The sequence below is a fragment of the Macrobrachium rosenbergii genome, chromosome 12 (assembly GCF_040412425.1).
Source record: "Macrobrachium rosenbergii isolate ZJJX-2024 chromosome 12, ASM4041242v1, whole genome shotgun sequence".
NCBI lineage: Eukaryota > Metazoa > Arthropoda > Malacostraca > Decapoda > Palaemonidae > Macrobrachium > Macrobrachium rosenbergii.
The window spans coordinates 1,167,319-1,185,500 of record NC_089752.1 but is presented as its reverse complement, the minus strand read 5'-3'; the positions used below and the strand labels follow the sequence as shown (position 1 = coordinate 1,185,500).

At 35.6% G+C, this 18,182-nt stretch overlaps 1 long non-coding RNA gene across 1 annotated transcript in view; it reads left to right on the top strand.

Moving 5' to 3' along the window:
- Positions 1-18,182, top strand: part of LOC136844315 (uncharacterized) — a 236,050-nt gene that overhangs the window by 127,629 nt on the left and 90,239 nt on the right. Inside the window, exon 2 of the long non-coding RNA XR_010854816.1 lies at positions 5,069-5,145. This is a non-coding gene — a long non-coding RNA (uncharacterized lncRNA). The remainder of the gene's footprint in view (positions 1-5,068; positions 5,146-18,182) is intronic.

Here is an 18,182-nt window from a genome sequence, read left to right as displayed (position 1 = left end):
ACATGATTTCTCTCTCTCTCTCTCTCTCTCTCTTCTCTCTCTCTCTCTCTCTCTCTCTCTCTCTCTCTCTCACAAAATCAACTTTTATAATATCCCACATTGTATATACCATTTTAATTAAACTTGATTAAATGCTCTCTCTCTCTCTCTCTCTCTCTCTCTCTCTCTCTCTCTCTCTCTCTCTCTCTCTCTCTCAAAAGTCTGAAACTGAGCACATTGCTCGTTCTTTTTTAAATCCATAAAAAGGGGCGGGGGCTATCTGGATTTTCTATTGTAATATAAGAGAGCGCATGGAAGCCGGAGATAATCTGGACACATCCTGGTTCCTGCTAATGGGTGTCAAAACTCCTACCTGGTGAGGAAGCTTTTCAGACTTCGGAATTCACCTGTATGCGTGGTTATGGGTATTGTGTATTTCAGTTCCTTTAATTTTGTTCCGTGATAGTTTTAATTTGATTTTTTTTTATGACTGGTTTTTCATTTTTCAGTAATTAGTTCTTTAAGCAGTTTAATACATATATATATATACACATACGTGTATATATATATACATACATACATGCATACATATATATAGATATATATATATATATATATATAAATTTGTATATACATATATATATATATATATATAAACATATTCTTCTTCTACATATAAATATATATATATATATAATTTATATATATACATATAAAATATATATATGTACATATATATATGTTTTAGTATGTGTATGTGTATGCAGATATTTATGGATATTAGCTGGACCTTTAATAAAGATAAAAAAAAAAATATTCTCTCAAATTAGGACGCTATGCCATTTTACACTGATAATGACCTCATTAGATTGTGCATTATTTTTGCAATATATTTTCTGAAAGTTATGGGCCAATTACACCCAATAACTCGAGCGCTAATTTCACATAATGAATTCCGGGGAATGTAAAAAGAATTTTATTTTAGAGTAAATCACTGAAATAAAAATTGAATGATTATATTTCGAGATCTGTAACCACTGTTTACATCTTATAGTAATGTTTCAAGAAAGCAGGAAATCCACTCTCAATAATATTAACTATAATTTCTGCGTACTGTTACTTAGAATAAAATGTCAACGGAGATAGTTACGTGGAATTAATGTATTGCTTGCGGCAAAGTTATTGCTTTCTAGGATTTAAAGTTCATGGTTTTTCTTCTCCAATCAAGTTCTGCGGGTGAATTTTATACTCATCCTCTCATTATTTTATCTTCGCAGCATCTGCCATGTATATTGTAAAATAAAAAATTAAAAATGCGCCGAAGTTTCTTCGGCGCAATCGAGTTTACTGGACAGCAGCTACATCGTATAATCAAAGCCACCGGAAATAGGTTTGTCTTTCGGTGATCTCGGGGTAATGCTGTATGAGCCACGGCCCATGAAAATCGAACCACGGTCCGGTGGTGGCCTATCCGATATCGTTGCCAGAAGTACGATTACAGCTACCTTTAACCTTAAATAAAATAAAAACTACTGAGGCTAGACGGCTGGAATTTGGTATGTTGGGTGATTGGAGGGTGGATGATGAACATACAATTTGCAGCCCTCTAGCCTCAGTTGTTTTTAAGATCTGAGGGCCGACAGAATAAAGCGCGGACGGGCAGACAAAGCCGGCACAATAGTTTTCTTTTACAGAAAACTAAAATGAATAGATAACATTATGAAATCCACAAAGTTAAGCAATTTCCTTTCTTTTCATGTAGACATTGTATCTGACTTTCAACTTCCATTAAAATAGTTTTATACCAACTTTGGAAATGTTCTCTAAAAAAAAAAAAAAAAAAGTTCCTTTTCGAAAGACAGAATTTTTCGTTTGGAAGAGATTTTTCATTTTAATTACATATCACCACAAGTAATCTCTGGCATCCACAGTTTGTTGTGATTTATTTGTATCTCAAAGAAGGCAGTTCGGCCCGAAAATGGAAAATTGCTGTATCTGTAAAATATTCGAAATTGAGATTTGCCACCTGTTCGGCTCGTGAAACGCTAATACGCAAGTTACTGCAGTTTCAGAATGATTCTTCCGTGCTTTCCACGAGTATTTACGGGGTCCCATTTGCAGTATCTGGAAAATCAGTAGTGATGCAAGGGAAAACTGCAGTACCTACCGTTTTTCTCAGCTTTATATTTTTGCAGATACTGCAGTCTTCCATTTTAGGGCAGAATTAACAGCAGAATATGTCTGGCGATATACTCCTTTTCCTTCCTATTTACATTTTGGTTTTAGGTTTTACATTTTGTCTACCTTAACTGTGATGAAGCGATGAAAACACATTGCAAAAATGCAGTTTAAACCTACAGTGATTCTAAAAATTAAAATTGCGAATAACTCTTGATAAAAATTAAAATTGACAAACAAGTAACATTTCAGCAGATATATCTTGGTTTTTAAACAGACCACTGATTGATTACAGCTCTCCTAGGGCTGACCTGAAGGATTAGATTTACTTTACGTGGCTAAGAACCAACTGGTTATCTAGCAACGGGACCTGGCTTATTGTGGAAGTACATTATGGCGAGAAATGAATTTTGTCACCAGAAATAAAATCTTCTAATTCTTCACTGGCCGGTCTGAAGTTTGTTCTCGAGAGCTCTACCCACCCTCGAACGAAGAATTATGTTAAGTATAATACAAGACAATAGGTATTCATAAAAACAAACGTACAAAGTGAGGAGCAGTTTTGTAAAGGATGAATATTAATAAAAGGTAAATAAAAATTAAAAGAGTGTAAGAGAAATATTGCAGGCGGAGAGAGAGAGTCCGTGAACTGAGAGAGCGCAAGGAAAATGACATTCCCACTGCCTATTAGTGTTGTTCCCCGGCAAGTGGAAGGTTTTATTACTTTAAAGGCAACGCAGTGATAATAATTTTGGTATGTAATGGGAGGTCTGAACTAGGTGTTACAGGCAGATAGCGAAATCAGACATTTCGCGAATTGCCTGAAATTTCAGGCAGATAGCAAAATGCACTTAGGGACATTTGATCCTCCCCCCAGGGGCTAGTACTAAACACGGCGAAACGGTAACTTACCTACACTGTTTCGCCGTGTTTAGTACTGGCCCCTGGGGGTGAAATGTGTTTTGCCGTGTTTAGTACTAGCCCCTGGTGAATAAAATGCCCCTTAGTGCATTTCGCTATCTGCCTGAAATTTCAGGCAGTTCGTGAAATGCCTGGTCTCGCTGTCTGCCTGTAACCACAAAGCTAATCACGATACTTACATCTGAGAAGTAATTGGGTTTTAGACTATACCAGCTGGTCTGCTGGTATAGTGGTTAGTGTCGTAGCATGCCACTCAGATGTCGCGAGTTCGCGTCTCCCCCAGGGCTATGAAAAATCACTGGCTCTGTGTCTTGATCAGTCACTGCTGCAGTGTGGAGTCTGCGGTAGGAGGCTGACACCAACATTCCTTGGAAGCTTGAATTTCAAGTCAGTGGCTCCTTTGGTGCGCTTGTTCTACGTGAATAGGTTTCATCTACGGAAATAATAATGATAGTAATAATAATAACATTAAACATTTAATCATTAGAGACGAACTGTAGTGAGTGATTTTCTTACATAGCTGCTCATATTTAAATATGCAAACATTTTCTTTGAAGTTCTTTATCAAAACTCTGTTTGTAAGAATTGCTCTGATCTTTCCTAGATAGTGACCCCCCAAGAGTTTTCGGGGGTCGTTATCTGCGAGTAATATTTCTTGGGGGGTCATTATCTTTATGATATTTACAGTCTTTTGTTTATGTTTTAGTTTTCTGTAAATGAAAACTATTGTGCCAGCTTAGTCTGTCCGTCCGCACTTTTTTCTGTCTGCAATTTTTCTGTCCGCCGTCAGATCTTAAAAACTACTAAGGCTAGAGGGCTGCAAATTGGTATGTTGATCATCCACCTTCCAATCATCAAACATACCAAATTGCAGCCCTCTAGCCACAGTAGTTTTTATTTGATTTAAGGTTAAAGTTAGCCATAATCGTGCTTCTGGCAGCGATATAGGATAGGCCACCACCGGGCCGTGGTTCAAGTTTCATGGGCCGCAGCTCATACAGCATTATACCGAGACCACCGAAAGATAGCTCTATTTTCGGTGGCCTTTATTATACGCTGTGGCGGCTGTACAGAAAATTCGATTGCGCATTATTTACATGTTTAATATTTCTTTAGGTCCTACTGTGGATAACTTCCCTCTGTATTGATTATTTCATGTTGCAGGGATGATAAATATGAAGTATTCGTACAACGGTAATTAATTACTTCACAAAAAAATATAGATCTATTTTTTACTTTGTTATGAATATGAAATTATTAAAATGACTGAAACACTGTGAAAGGGTTGGAAGAACCATCTTGGGCAATTTCACCTGAAAAAGTATAAAAAAATGAAATGAATAGTTTGTGTTAAACGCCATAACTCATTCTAATTGAAGATTTTATTATGTACGTAAAGAATAATGACATCTATTGGCACGTATTGGGGTGGAAATGAATCGTTGCAGTCGAATGCAAACTACAGTAAAAAAACATACACACATAAATCTATAACCTAAAAAAAATGCTCCCTGGACAGCGGAAAGCTTTAACAATAAAACGAAAAATAGCAAGGATTCGTAAAAGTAAAATAAAAATTCTCGAAATTGACATGAAGAAAAAAACGGTGATATTTTTTCCCCGCCCCTTTTTTTGCTTATTTTTTTTCCTGGGGGGCTGCCTACCTGCTGTTGAGTCTTCAGAGAGATTTTTTATTTCAGTGTTAAAATTCCTGTCAGGAATTTGTTTCGTCTCTTAATTTAATTTAAGTTCTTTTCAAAGACTCAATGGATGTTTTTCAGTAAGTTTGGTTCAGTGAATTTTGCTGTATACTGTTATAAATACAAAATCACTACTTGGTATAAAGTATCGAAGAAGCAGTACTGGAATGCCTTGAATACTGCCCAGTGTTTTATTTTACATAATGTGTATTTGTGGTTAGAACCTCTTAATTTCTTTTATTTTTTACTTTTTAGTTTTTTTAATTTAAAAAAATTATTTTTCCTTTCAGTGACCACGTTTAACAATCCTCTAGGCCTATTGACTTTCAAAAGCATTTTCAAAAGCATTGCAAAACTACTTTATGAGGTAAGTGGCGCTTTGGAGAGGTAGTTATTTTTTATCGCAATTGTACAAATGTATTTTATACTTTCATTTAGCTAGGTGTACGCGCATTTAGTTTGTTATATTATTGTTTGGTCTGTAAAACATATTTATGGTAGCCATCGTTTACAATTAAGGCATTCAGCATTAGAAGGGCCATTCGCTCCCCCTCCCCCTAAAAATTTTTGAGTTCAAAGCCATCAAAGTTTTGGAAATTCAACCTGTTCTAATTTTTTTTTTTTTTTTTTTTCAAAATACAAAGTTGAATTTTGTATGAGATGAAGTATTTGCCATCATGGATAGAATAGTAGGCATAAAAAAATTATAGTTCAACCCCACCCCCTTTTTTTTGGGCGAAAAATGGGATTATTCTAAAGCTGATCAGACGAAAAACGCCATTTTCAATAGTTGGTGTCAGAGGCCCCTCAAGTGCTGAACGCCTGAATTGCAGATATTATGATATAAATAATTATCCTTGTAATTATTACTACCTAAGTAAAAAAATAAAATACGGAAATATTACGTGAAAAACATAACAAAAAGACTTAAATTTTCCCACAATATCTAAAATCCTTAAATTTTGGGACCTACAAATCAACAAAACATGTAAATAATCAGGTATCCATCTGACACTACCCCCGCAATTTATTGTTCACCAGATTCAATTTAGTTTACCGAATCACATAGTAGGTATTTCACGGGATGAGAAATGTCCACGGAATATATGTAGGTAAATTTATTTTTCAGTCTCGAATTTGACTTTGCAGAAATTAAAAGCAAAAAATACGCCGAAGTTTCTTCGACGCAATCGAGTTTTCTGTGCAGCATATAATCAAGGCCACCAAAAATAGATCTATCTTTCGACGGTCTTGGTATAATGCTGTATGAACCGCGGCCCATGAAACTTGGTGGCCTATCCTATGTCGTTGCCAGAAGCACGATTTTGGCTAAATTTAACATTAAATTAAATCAAAACTACTGAGGCCAGACGGCTGCAATTTGGTATGTTTGATGATTGTAGGGTGGATGATAAATATACCAATTTGCAGCCCTCTAGCCCTAGTAGTTTTTAAGATCTGAGAACAGGGAAAAAGTGTGGACAGAAAAAAGTGCGGACAGGAAAAAGTGCGGACAGGAAAAAGTGCGGACAGAAAAAGTGCGGACAGGAAAACGTGTGAACAGAAAAAGTGCGGACAGGAAAACGTGTGAACAGAAAAAGTGCGGACAGAAAAAAGTGCGGACAGAAAAAGTGCGGACAGGAAAACGTGTGAACAGAGAAATTGCGGACAGGAAAGAGTGCGGACCGACAGACAAAGCCGGCACAATAGTTTTCTTTTACAGAAAACTGATAAAAAAATTTAGAAGGATAAGAGGAATAATAGATCATTGGCGGTATGATATGATAACCTGACACATTTACTGAATGTTGAATAAAAATGGCCCTGTGTAATATACATGAGCCGAAAGCTTCATCAACGAGCTATTCTCGCCCTTCTCCGAGACCTGTGCAATCAGACACATATGAAGCCTTCATGTGAAATAGGGAGACTCCTTCATTTCTCACAGCTGGCCACTTTAATTCTCTCTCTCTCTCTCTCTCTCTCTCTCTCTCTCTCTCTCTCTCTCTCTCTCTCTCTCTTTGTGTGTGTCAAAATGTCGTAATCGAACTCCGTACGTGGCAGAAGGAGTTGGAAGCAATTACAATAATGGCAGTCGTGCTATAGTACTAGGCAGTGTCTCTCTCTCTCTCTCTCTCTTCTTTTCTTCCTCTTCTCTCTCTCTTTCTCTTTCTCTCTCTCATTGTATTTTCGAATGATTGCAACCTGAACAGTTTGAGTGAAATTCCCTTGTAAATTTGTTGGCGTGGAGAGAATGAGAGAGAGAAAAACTTTAATTTGTTTCCGAAGTAATGGGGAGTTAAGTAAGTGAAATAAATCACAGTTTAGAATTAGCAATGTTCATGTGCCGGGCAGAGAGAGAGAGAGAGAGAGAGAGAGAGAGAGAGAGAGAGAGAGAGAGATGAAGGACTCTCGAAAAGAGATACAAAAGAGACACAGGTATTTAATAAATAAGTAATAAAATGCACCGAAGCTTCTTCGGCCCAATCGAGTTTTCTGTGCAGGGTATGATCAAGGCCACCGAAAATAGATCTATCTTTTGGTGGTCTCGGTATAATGCTGTATGAACCGCGGCCCATGAAACTTTAAACAGCCCGGTGGTGGCCTTTCGCATATCGTTGCCGAAAGCACGATTATGGCTAACTTTAACCTTAAATGAAATAAGAAAAAAACTACTGAGGCTTGATGGCTGCGATTTGGTATGTTTGATGTTTGGAGGGTGGGTGATCAACATACCAATTTGCAGCCCTCTAGCCTCAGTAGTTTTTGAGATCAGAGGGCGGACAGAATAAAGTGCGGACGGACAGACAAAGCTATCTCAATAGTTTTCTTATAAAGAAAACTTAAAAAAAAACCTATATTTAATACACGATTCAAAATCCTTTCCAAATCTTGTGAGATATTAACTGAAAAAGAAAGAAAAATAGAAAAAAGAGAAAGAAAAAGAGAAAAAGAAAGAAAAAAAAGCCGAACCCGAACCTTCATCTTTAAAGTTTGACTCGAAAAAGAAATTGAGCTTTGATTGAACTTTTGGGAAAGAACTGTATTGGATTAAACCTGATCTTGTTTCATGTTGGGGGCGAAGTGGTTCATTGGGACCAACATTGAAGGCAAGGAAGAGTTTAAACGATAGAGGGGGGGGGGGGGCGGGGGGGGGATCGACAGAGAAGCAGATAGACAGACAGATAGCACAACGTGTGTGTGTGTGTGTGTGTGTATATAGATAGATAGATATATAGATATCTGTTTTATATATATATATATATATATATATATATATATATATATATATATATATATATATATATATATATATATATATATATATATTATATATAATGTGTGTGTGTAAATGATGATTTTTTTTTAAACGCTGTAATCAACCATAGTTGTACACTTGTCAGGTCAGCGTGGCAAGTGACCTTATCAGAAGTAAAAAAAAAAAAAATTGAACGTGCTTCTATGTTCCCTTTTCATGATGAAAGAACACTTTCTTGGAGGAACCGAAGGTGTTTTCTTCCTTAACAGTTCTCGGTTTTCATGCAGTCCCTTTTAGTTTTCTGTAAAAGAAAACTATTGTGCCGGCTTTGTCTGTCCGTCCGCACTTTATTCTATTCGCATTTTTTTTTTGTCCGCCCTCAGATCTTAAAAACTACTGGGGCTAGAGGGCTGCTAATTGGTACGTTGATCATCCATCCTCCAATCATCAGACATACCAAATTGCAGCCCTCTAGCCTCAGTAGTTTTTATTTTATTTAAGGTTTTTATTTTATTTAAGTTTAAAGTTAGCAGCAATCGTGCTTTTGGCAACGTAACAACGTAGGCCACCACTGCCGGCTGAGAGTTTCATGGGCCGCGGCTTATACAGCATTATACCGAGACCACTGAAAGATAGATCTATTGGTGGCCTTGATTATACGCTGTAGCGGCCGTACAGAAAACTCGATTGCGCCGTTCTTCGGCGCATTTCTTACTTGTTTAAATTCATACCTCGCGGAATGATTATCATCACACAGACGAGCGTTTTCGAGTTTCTCAAAACACACCTCTCGGAAAATTTACAGGACTTTCTGAGTCAGGAAATTATTACGACTCCGCAATTCTTGACGCAAGCTTCCTTTTGACTGTGACTCTCCTCCTCCTCCTCCTCCTCCTCCTCCTCCTCCTCCTCCTCCTCCTCCTCCTCCTCCTCCTCCTCCTCCTCCTCCTCCTCCTCCTCCGCCGCTGACGTTTAGGAATTTTCCCTTTTGAGAACGTTCCCTCGAACCATTTTGTGCTGCGTGCGTAAACCCGCGAATGTTACGCGGCCTCTTTTCCAAGGGCCATTTATCTTGCATTCAAAGGGACGCTTGAGTCGCAATGAGAGACGCCCTGTTGGTTGCAAGCAAGAAATTCTTCTCCACGAATTCTCTAGAATTCCGAAGGAAAATATAATTATATATATATATATATATATATATATATATATATATATATATATATATATATATATATATATATATATATAAGCATATGTTACAGGCAGATATGAAACCAGGCATTTCATGAACTGCCCCAATTTCAGGCAGATAGCGAGATGCTCTTTGAGCATTTGATCCCCCAGGTTATAGTACTAAACACGGCGAAACAGTGACTTGCCTACACTGTTTCGCCGTGTTTAGTACTAGCCCCTGGGCGGATCAAATGTCCTTAAGTGCATTTCGTTATCTGTCTGAAAGATGAGGCGGTTCGTGGAATGCCTGGTTTCGCTATCTGCCTGTAAAATACACATATACACACACATCCACACACACACACACACACACACACACATATATATATATATATATATATATATATATATATATATATATATATATATATGTGTGTGTGTGTGTGTGTGTGTATGTATATATATAAGTATTTCAAGGTTACATCATATTCTGTATGCTTTGACAAATTAGAATTTTTTTTTTTTTTTTGCACCCTTTCACAAATTTTCAAACATTATTTTGATAAGTGACTATTTGAAGACTCAAAAACCATTTACCTTGTATTTCCAGAGAGAGATCTTGTCTTTTTTTTTTTTTAATTGTAGAATATTAATCCTTTTAGATCGTGTACCTTACACTTTGATGGAAATTGATGGTATTATTTTAATTAAAATGACGGAGATCAAATATCCTGACTTCAGTCTTCATTAATGATTAGAAATTTCTCTTATTATTTTATGCAGAAAGAAATATCATCTAATACCTTTGTTTGATGGAACATATCATGTTCCACGTAACAAAGTCTTTCTTATATAATTGCAATAAGAGAGGAAACTGGCCTGATGCCTTGAATAAAAATTACTTATTTGACTTCGTGGAAACTAGACCTCATACTTCATTAAACTTCAAAGCTGTAATAGGCAGGATATTTAAGATGTACGGAAAATGGTAGGTAGATGGTATTGGAAAGTACGATTGAAGGAAAGACTTCATACGTCATTAAATTTATTATTATTATTATTATTATTATTATTATTATTATTATTATTATTATTATTATTATTATTATTATTATTCAAAATATACATCCATTCAAATACATGATTCCAGCAAGGCAACCAACTAACTAAATGCTCACACATAGATAGTGGGAGAAAAAAATGATAAAATAAGTAATTATCTCCTAAATGATAACAGCAGAAATATAAAAGTGCTTATGCAGATTAATTTGTAGGAGAAAAAAATAATAAAGTGAGTTATAATCTCCTAAGTAATAACAGCAGAAATATAAAAGTACATATGCAGATTAATTTGTAGGAGAAAAAAATAATAAAATGGGTAATTATCGCCTAAATAATAACAGCAGAAATATAAAAGTGCATATGCAGATTAATTTGTAGGAGGAGAAAAAAATAATAAAATGAGTTATAATTCTAAGTAATAACAGCAGAAATATAAAGTACATATGCAGATTAATTTGTAGGAGAAAAAATAATAAAATGGGTAATTATCGCCTAAATAATAACAGCAGAAATATAAAAGTGCATATGCAGATTAATTTGTAGGAGGAGAAAAAAATAATAAAATGAGTTATAATCTCCTAAGTAATAACAGCAGAAATATAAAAGTACATATGCAGATTAATTTGTAGGAGAAAAAAATAATAAAATGGGTAATTATCGCCTAAATAATAACAGCAGAAATATAAAAGTGCATATGCAGAATAATTTGTAGGAGAAAAAAAATAATAAAAGGAGTAATTATTTCCTAAATGATTACAGCAGAAATATAAAAGTGTACATGCATATTATTGATGTAAAAAACGAAGGCCACCTCTGAAATTCCGAACACAAGTTGCTCGCCTCGAGCAGAGATTTGCATATGTAAATTGGGAGCCCCTGGGACCGCAATAGTATATATAGCCTTCAATGTTCGTGTGCTAGCAACAGTGAGCAATAGGTTCACTCTTAGGGTAAATTTTGCCTGAGAGAGAGAGAGAGAGAGACAGACAGACAGACAGACAGACAGACAGACAGAGAGGGAGAAAGAGAGAGAGGGAGAAAGAGAGAGAGGGAGAGAGAGAGAGAGAGAGAGAAGGTGGGTGGGGGGGTGTCTAGTAAGTGTTCCTGGGCTGAATTACAACTGGAAATATGTTTGCAATTACAGAACCATGAGTTTTCTTTAAGATGTTCTCATATTCGATAACTCACGGTAAATGAGAAGGAGAGAGAGCGAGAGAGAGAGAGAGAGAGAGAGAGAGAGAGAGAGAGAGAGAGAGGGGGCGGGAGGGGTGTCTTGTAAGGTTGCCGGGCTGAGTTATAATCGGAAATATTTTTGCAATTAGAGAACCATGAGTTTTCTTGAAAACATTCTTCTGTTCGATAACTCATTGTAAATGAGAGAGAGAGAGAGAGAGAGAGAGAGAGAGAGAGAAGAGAGAGAGAGAGAGAGTGGGGGAAGGTTTTTCCTTGAGATGTGTGTTAGGATGTTCAAAGTCTATTTTAGGTGCAACGAAAATTGCCACTTTATGTGGTGTTTATTTTCTATTAATCTCTATATATCTGATTGCAGTGACTGTTTATTTCTATAATCCCTATATATCTGGTTGCAGTAACTAGATGTATGTGGAAATATGGTTCTAAATCCCTTTGTAATGTAGGATCACACTTTGTAGATATTTGTAACAGCTTGTTCCATATGAATAGGGTTCTTCATCTTCTGAATAATAATATGTGGCAATAATAATATGTAATATAATAATAATAATAATAATAATAATATGTAGTTTTAAATCACTCCGTAATTTGGGATCACACTTTTCAGATATTTGTAACAGCTTGTTCCATATGAATAGGGTTCTTCATCTTCTGAATAATAATAATATAATAATAATAATAATAATAATAATAATAATAATAATAATAATAATAATAATAATAATAGTTCTAAATCCCTTTGTAACATAGTATCACACTTTTCAGATATTTGTAACAGCTTGTACCATATGAATAGGGTTCTTCATCTTCTGAATAATAATAATAATAATAATAATAATAATAATAATAATAATAATAATAATAATAATAATAATAATAATAATAATAATAATAATAATAATAATAATAGTTCTAAATCCCTCTGTAAATAATCACACTTAATATATTTGTAACAGCTTGTTCTAAAGGGTTCTTCATCTTCTGAATAATAATAATAATAATAATAATAATAATAATAATAATAATAATAATAATAACAATAATAGTTCTAAATCCCTCTGTAATATAGGATCACACTTTTCGGATATTTGTAACAGCTTGTTCCATATGAATAGGGTTCTTCATCTTCTGAATAATAATAATAATAATAATAATAATAATAATAATAATAATAATAATAATAATAATAATACTTAGGTAATGAAATAATCTAACGTTCGTTCTGCCTACAAAGTCTCCACATTTTACCAAAAGGGACGAAAAAAGGCCTTTGGCTAGAGAACTGAGACAAGTTTCTGTAATGTAAATGCCAAAGGATCGTGAAAGGTTATCAAAATAAGGCCATAGAACCCAACGAGGTGAACATTCACTTTTCGAATGTAACTTGAGTGATTCAGTTTCCCATAAAAGGCCACATGACGTCGGAAGCAGAGTGCCAGTGCCAAAATGATATTAAGATGTTTTCTTGCGCGGGGTTGAATTACATCACAAGTCGGTGATATAATATTGAATGATGTAATATTGGAAATTGAGTCATGCTGTGCCCTGGACGGCGCTGGGAAAAACTACAGGACTCAACAAAAAAGTTAAGTATACCTTAGTTTTACCAGACCACTGAGCTGATTAACAGCTCTCCTAGGGCTGGCCCGAAGGATTAGACTTATTTTACGTGGCTAAGAGCCAATTGGTTACTTAGCAACGGGACCTACAGCTTATTGTGGAATCCGAACCACATTGTAGCGAGAAATGAATTTCTATCACCAGAAATAAATCCCTCTAACTCTTCATCAGCCGGCCGGGGGAATTGAACTCCGGTCCATCGTGTGACAGTCCGCAGCTCTACCGGCTCACCCAACGTCGACTACGTTTTGTTTGATAATGCTTTGTCCTTTATGCATTATTTTGAAAAAGTCTAATAATTCGTTGGATATCTTAAATTTCATGGAAGTATAAAACATATATTACAAAAGCAAATGAACAGACAGTTATGTGGAAATTATTACAAAATGAGGCGTACTTAGTTCTGTAGTTTCGCTGAGTCAGCTCATCCGATTTTGTTTGAATAAAAGATGACACACATTGTGCCTTTTCTTGAGGAGAACCCATTTTTAATGGGTTCATTTAATAGTACCTCTTTCATCAGCAGGGTACCTGAAATACACAAATGCAATGTGATTAAAAATTTATTAACTGCTGAGCACATAAAACAAATCTGATTAAAATATCTCATCAGTGGCTTTTGTAATATTTTTTTAAATTGTCAAGAGACTTTATGGACACCCTGTATATATATATATATATATATATATATATATATATATATATATATATATATATATATATATATATGCAGGTACAATAATGCTAATCATACCAATAACTTAAAACTTAAAAATAATAGAATCGTATGATATAACGGCCATGATCCCTTTACAAACTTCCCTCTCCGTATTTTGAGATAAGGGCGCCGTCGAATCTAAATTGCCGCTCATAGAATCTTTGGTCACATATGTCAAGGACATTAATATCCATCAAGAACAGACGCCATCGTGAGGAAGTTTGAGGGTCTGCAGAATCTGGAGGATGGGACAACATTTTCTAGATCCATATCATAGTTTTATTACTGCAGCGTATATTGTCTGGTTTTCGAATATTATATTCTTGTATACCGGGTTTATTAGTTATATATATTTCATTTCATCCCTTTATATAAGGACGCAGTTATTTTTTTTATGACTTTTATTAGCAAACCTCCTCTCTCTCTCTCTCTCTCTCTCTCTCTCTCTCTCTCTCTCTCTCTCTCTCTCTCTCTCTCTCTCTCTCTCTCTAAGAAAGCAATTGTTTTTTAAAGATTTTTATATCCCATCTCTCTTTCTTTTTCTCTAAAAAAGCAGTTATTTTATGATTTTATTAAACCTCTCTCTCTCTCTCTCTCTCTCTCTCTCTCTCTCTCTCTCTCTCTCTCTCTCTCTCTCTCTCTCAAAGAAAGCAATTATTTTTTAAGATTTTTATATCCCATCTCTTTTTCTCTCTCTCTAAGAAAGCAGTTATTTTTATGATTTTTATTAAAACCTCTCTCTCTCTCTCTCTCTCTCTCTCTCTCTCTCTCTCTCTCTCTCTCTCTCTCTCTCTCTCTCTAAGAAAGCAATTATTTTTTTAAGATTTTTATATCCCATCTCTCTTTCTCTTTCTCTAAGAAAGCAGTTATTTTTATGATTTCTATTAAAACCCACCTCTCTCTCTCTCTCTCTCTCTCTCTCTCTCTCTCTCTCTCTCTCTCTCTCTCTCTCTCTCTCTCTCTCTCAGAAATCAATTATTTTTTAAAGATTTTTATATCCCATCTCTCTTTCTCTTTCTCTAAGAAAGCAGTTATTTTTATGATTTTTATTAAAACCCACCTCTCTCTCTCTCTCTCTCTCTCTCTCTCTCTCTCTCTCTCTCTCTCTCTCTCTCTCTCTCTCTCTCTCTCTCTCTCAGAATGCAGTTAATTTTATGATTTTTATTAAAACCCACCTCTCTCTCTCTCTCTCTCTCTCTCTCTCTCTCTCTCTCTCTCTCTCTCTCTCTCTCTTTCAGAGAGCAGTTAATTTTATGATTTTTATTAAAACCCACCTCTCTCTCTCTCTCTCTCTCTCTCTCTCTCTCTCTCTCTCATGAAAGTGATCATCCACTCTTTGATCAAAAGGCATAAAAATTCCATTAAAGACATACTTGCTGTCATATTTCTGGAAATTGGCTGTTATCTCTTTGATGTCTGTTGAGATCGTCCTGCACATTGGAAACGATTTATCAAAAAAATTAACTTCTACGAAAAAAATTCTATCAAACGATTTACGCATTAGTAACGCATGCAGAGAGAATTATATTTGATAAGTGCGATTTGCCTGCAAAGTCGAATGAATGAGCTCCGGTTTTCTCTCCGTCAAACCCAAAATGCATTAGTCCCATCTCTTGATGAAGGCAGTTTGTTTGACTTATTAAATTCGTTTTGATTGTCAACTATTCCCAGGGTGAATTAACCTCGATGTTAAGGGAATTCGCGGCTTGATATTTGCGAGTATTAAATAGCACGTGTGTATAAGTGGATGAGGCTATTATTCATATATATATATATATATATATATATATATATATATATATATATATATATGTAATATATATATATATATATATAATATATATTATTTATTATTCTGTTATTACCTGTATGTAAACATGACATATCAACAGCAACAGAATTTTGGGATCACTGCCTTCGTATTAGCAATTGCAACGAACAGAAAAATAGTTTTTAGTGGAACGGCAAAAAAAAAAGAAAAAATTAAATTATTTGCAGTTTTAACTATGAGTCATTATGGAAATCTGAATGAATTACGACCCATTAAAAGTAATTAACCGCTGTCAATTAGCATTTTTCTCTCCTGGTATATAAATTCACGGTCGTGAAAGTTTATTTTTTATTACATTCGCTAATCGCTTTTATGCGATTTATATACATAAATAGGCAGTCTTCAGCGTCTAAATAATTGGCAGCCTGATTAGTTAATGATTTTCGAGAGTATTTTGTTTGTTAGGAAGGAATTAATTTAACGGAACATTGTTTGATAATTGATTCACATTATAACATCACGTCACGTCAAATTTGGTACGTGAGAATTTCTTACATGTAATCAAATGGAATTGTTCACACCATGACGTCACGTCACCATCAAGCACACGGCATCCTCCGTCACATCACGACAAGTTTTGCTTGGAAGGAATATTTTGACGTGGCGCGACGTGGCCACGAACCGTCACGTCACCGACACGTCACGTCACGTCACCGTCCCGACATCAGCCGTGCTTCGTATTTGTATTATCCATCACAATCTCGTTCAGTTCGTGCCCGAACTCAGTGACTCACAAATTCAGCATTAAGAAACTTGCATAAGCACCGTTACGTCACGTCAAAATATTCTTTCCAAGAAAACGTGTCGTGATGTGAAGGTGGATGCCGTGTGCTTGATGGTGACGTGACGTGATGTGTCGGTGACGTGATGTTATAATGTGAATCGGTCTTAATTCCAACACGTCGTATAAGAACGATATATGGAGTTACATTGAGATGCGTCGACTCCAATTTAGCATTGCACCTGCTATCAAATAAGGTGAATGATAAGGAATGTCAACAGGTTTTTGTACCCCGTAGGGGGGTTAGTGCCGTCAGTAGGCATTACTTAAGGTCCTTCGCAGCGTGCCTTCGACCGCTAGCTGCAACCCCTTTACATTCACCTTCTTCCATCTTACTTTCCACCCTCTCTGACACTTAATTCATAGTCACCTGCTTTGAGGTTTTCATCCCGTTACACCTGTCAGACATTTTTACTGTCAGTTTCCGTTTCAGCGCTGAATGACCTCATAGGTCCCAGTGCTTGGCCGTTGGCCTAAATCCTATATTCTATTGTATTCTATAACCTATCCTGCAATATATCGACGCGTTGTCCATCCATACGATTAATTTTTCAGTGCAAGCCGAGTAACATGACGTACCTGAAATATAATATTTGCATTTTTATGGGACATGAAAGAGTACGCCTTCAACAACGAGCTGGTTACAGATAAATTTGGTCTATGTATAATATTTTAAAACTTCACTTGGAGTGTATAATGTTTTAAAACTTCAACCAAGGTGAGGAAAAACATTTAGATAGAATGGTTTTATAAAACAAACAAAAAAACACATAATAACAATCAGTGATCTCATGGACGCCAATAGAATAACGACATTTAATATTATGGCAATATGACAAGTCAGCTTAAATAAAAGAATTTATATTTCACCCCACCCCCATGAAAAGTGCTAATGTCATATGTTAATAAAAATGCTGTTTTGCAAATATTTCCAGATAGCATAATGCTGTTTGTATGTCAAGTAGGCTGTAAATGAAGTGCTGTTTGATGATGGACATTATTTATGCATCATATAGCTATATATTATAATATTATAAAAAAATATTATATATGCCTGACTACCTGAACGAATTCATTTTCAGTCACAATAAAATTTTACTTCGCTATCTCTGCGTGTGGTGCCCCGTATGGTGGGTAGTGCCGTCATTGCACCTCATGCGGTGCACTGTAGGTATTACTTGAGATTCTTTGCAGCGTGCCTTCCGTAGGCCCCTAGCTGCAATTACTTTCATTCCATTTTACTGTACCTCCTTTCATATTCCCTTTCTTCCATCTAACTTTCCACCCTCTCCTAACAAATGTTTCATAGTGCAACTGCTTTGAGGTTTTCCTCCTGTGACACCTTAACAGTTTTTTAACTGACAGTTTTCATTTTTTCGCCGAATGACCTCATAGGGCCCAGGGCTTGGCCTTTTGGCCAAAATTCTATATTCCATTCCATTCCATCTCTGAGTTTGTGTTCTGTGAGGTTCTTTTCAGCACGAGTAAAAGATAATGCGCTCGCAAACGAAAGTTGATTCTTACAGTATATTTTCGCATTGTAGCCATGAATGATATTTAATGAATGTATAGAAATAGATAAAATGAGAAAATGAAAGGTAAAAGCTTGGTCAGAATGGTCACTAAATCCTTCTTTCATTTTTACCCATCTGTACTTGGGGACTTACTTGCCTTTGTGTGCGCGTGTGTATGTATGTATGAATGTATGTATGTGTATATATGTGTGTGTGTGTTTGTGTGTATATGTATATATATATGTGTATATA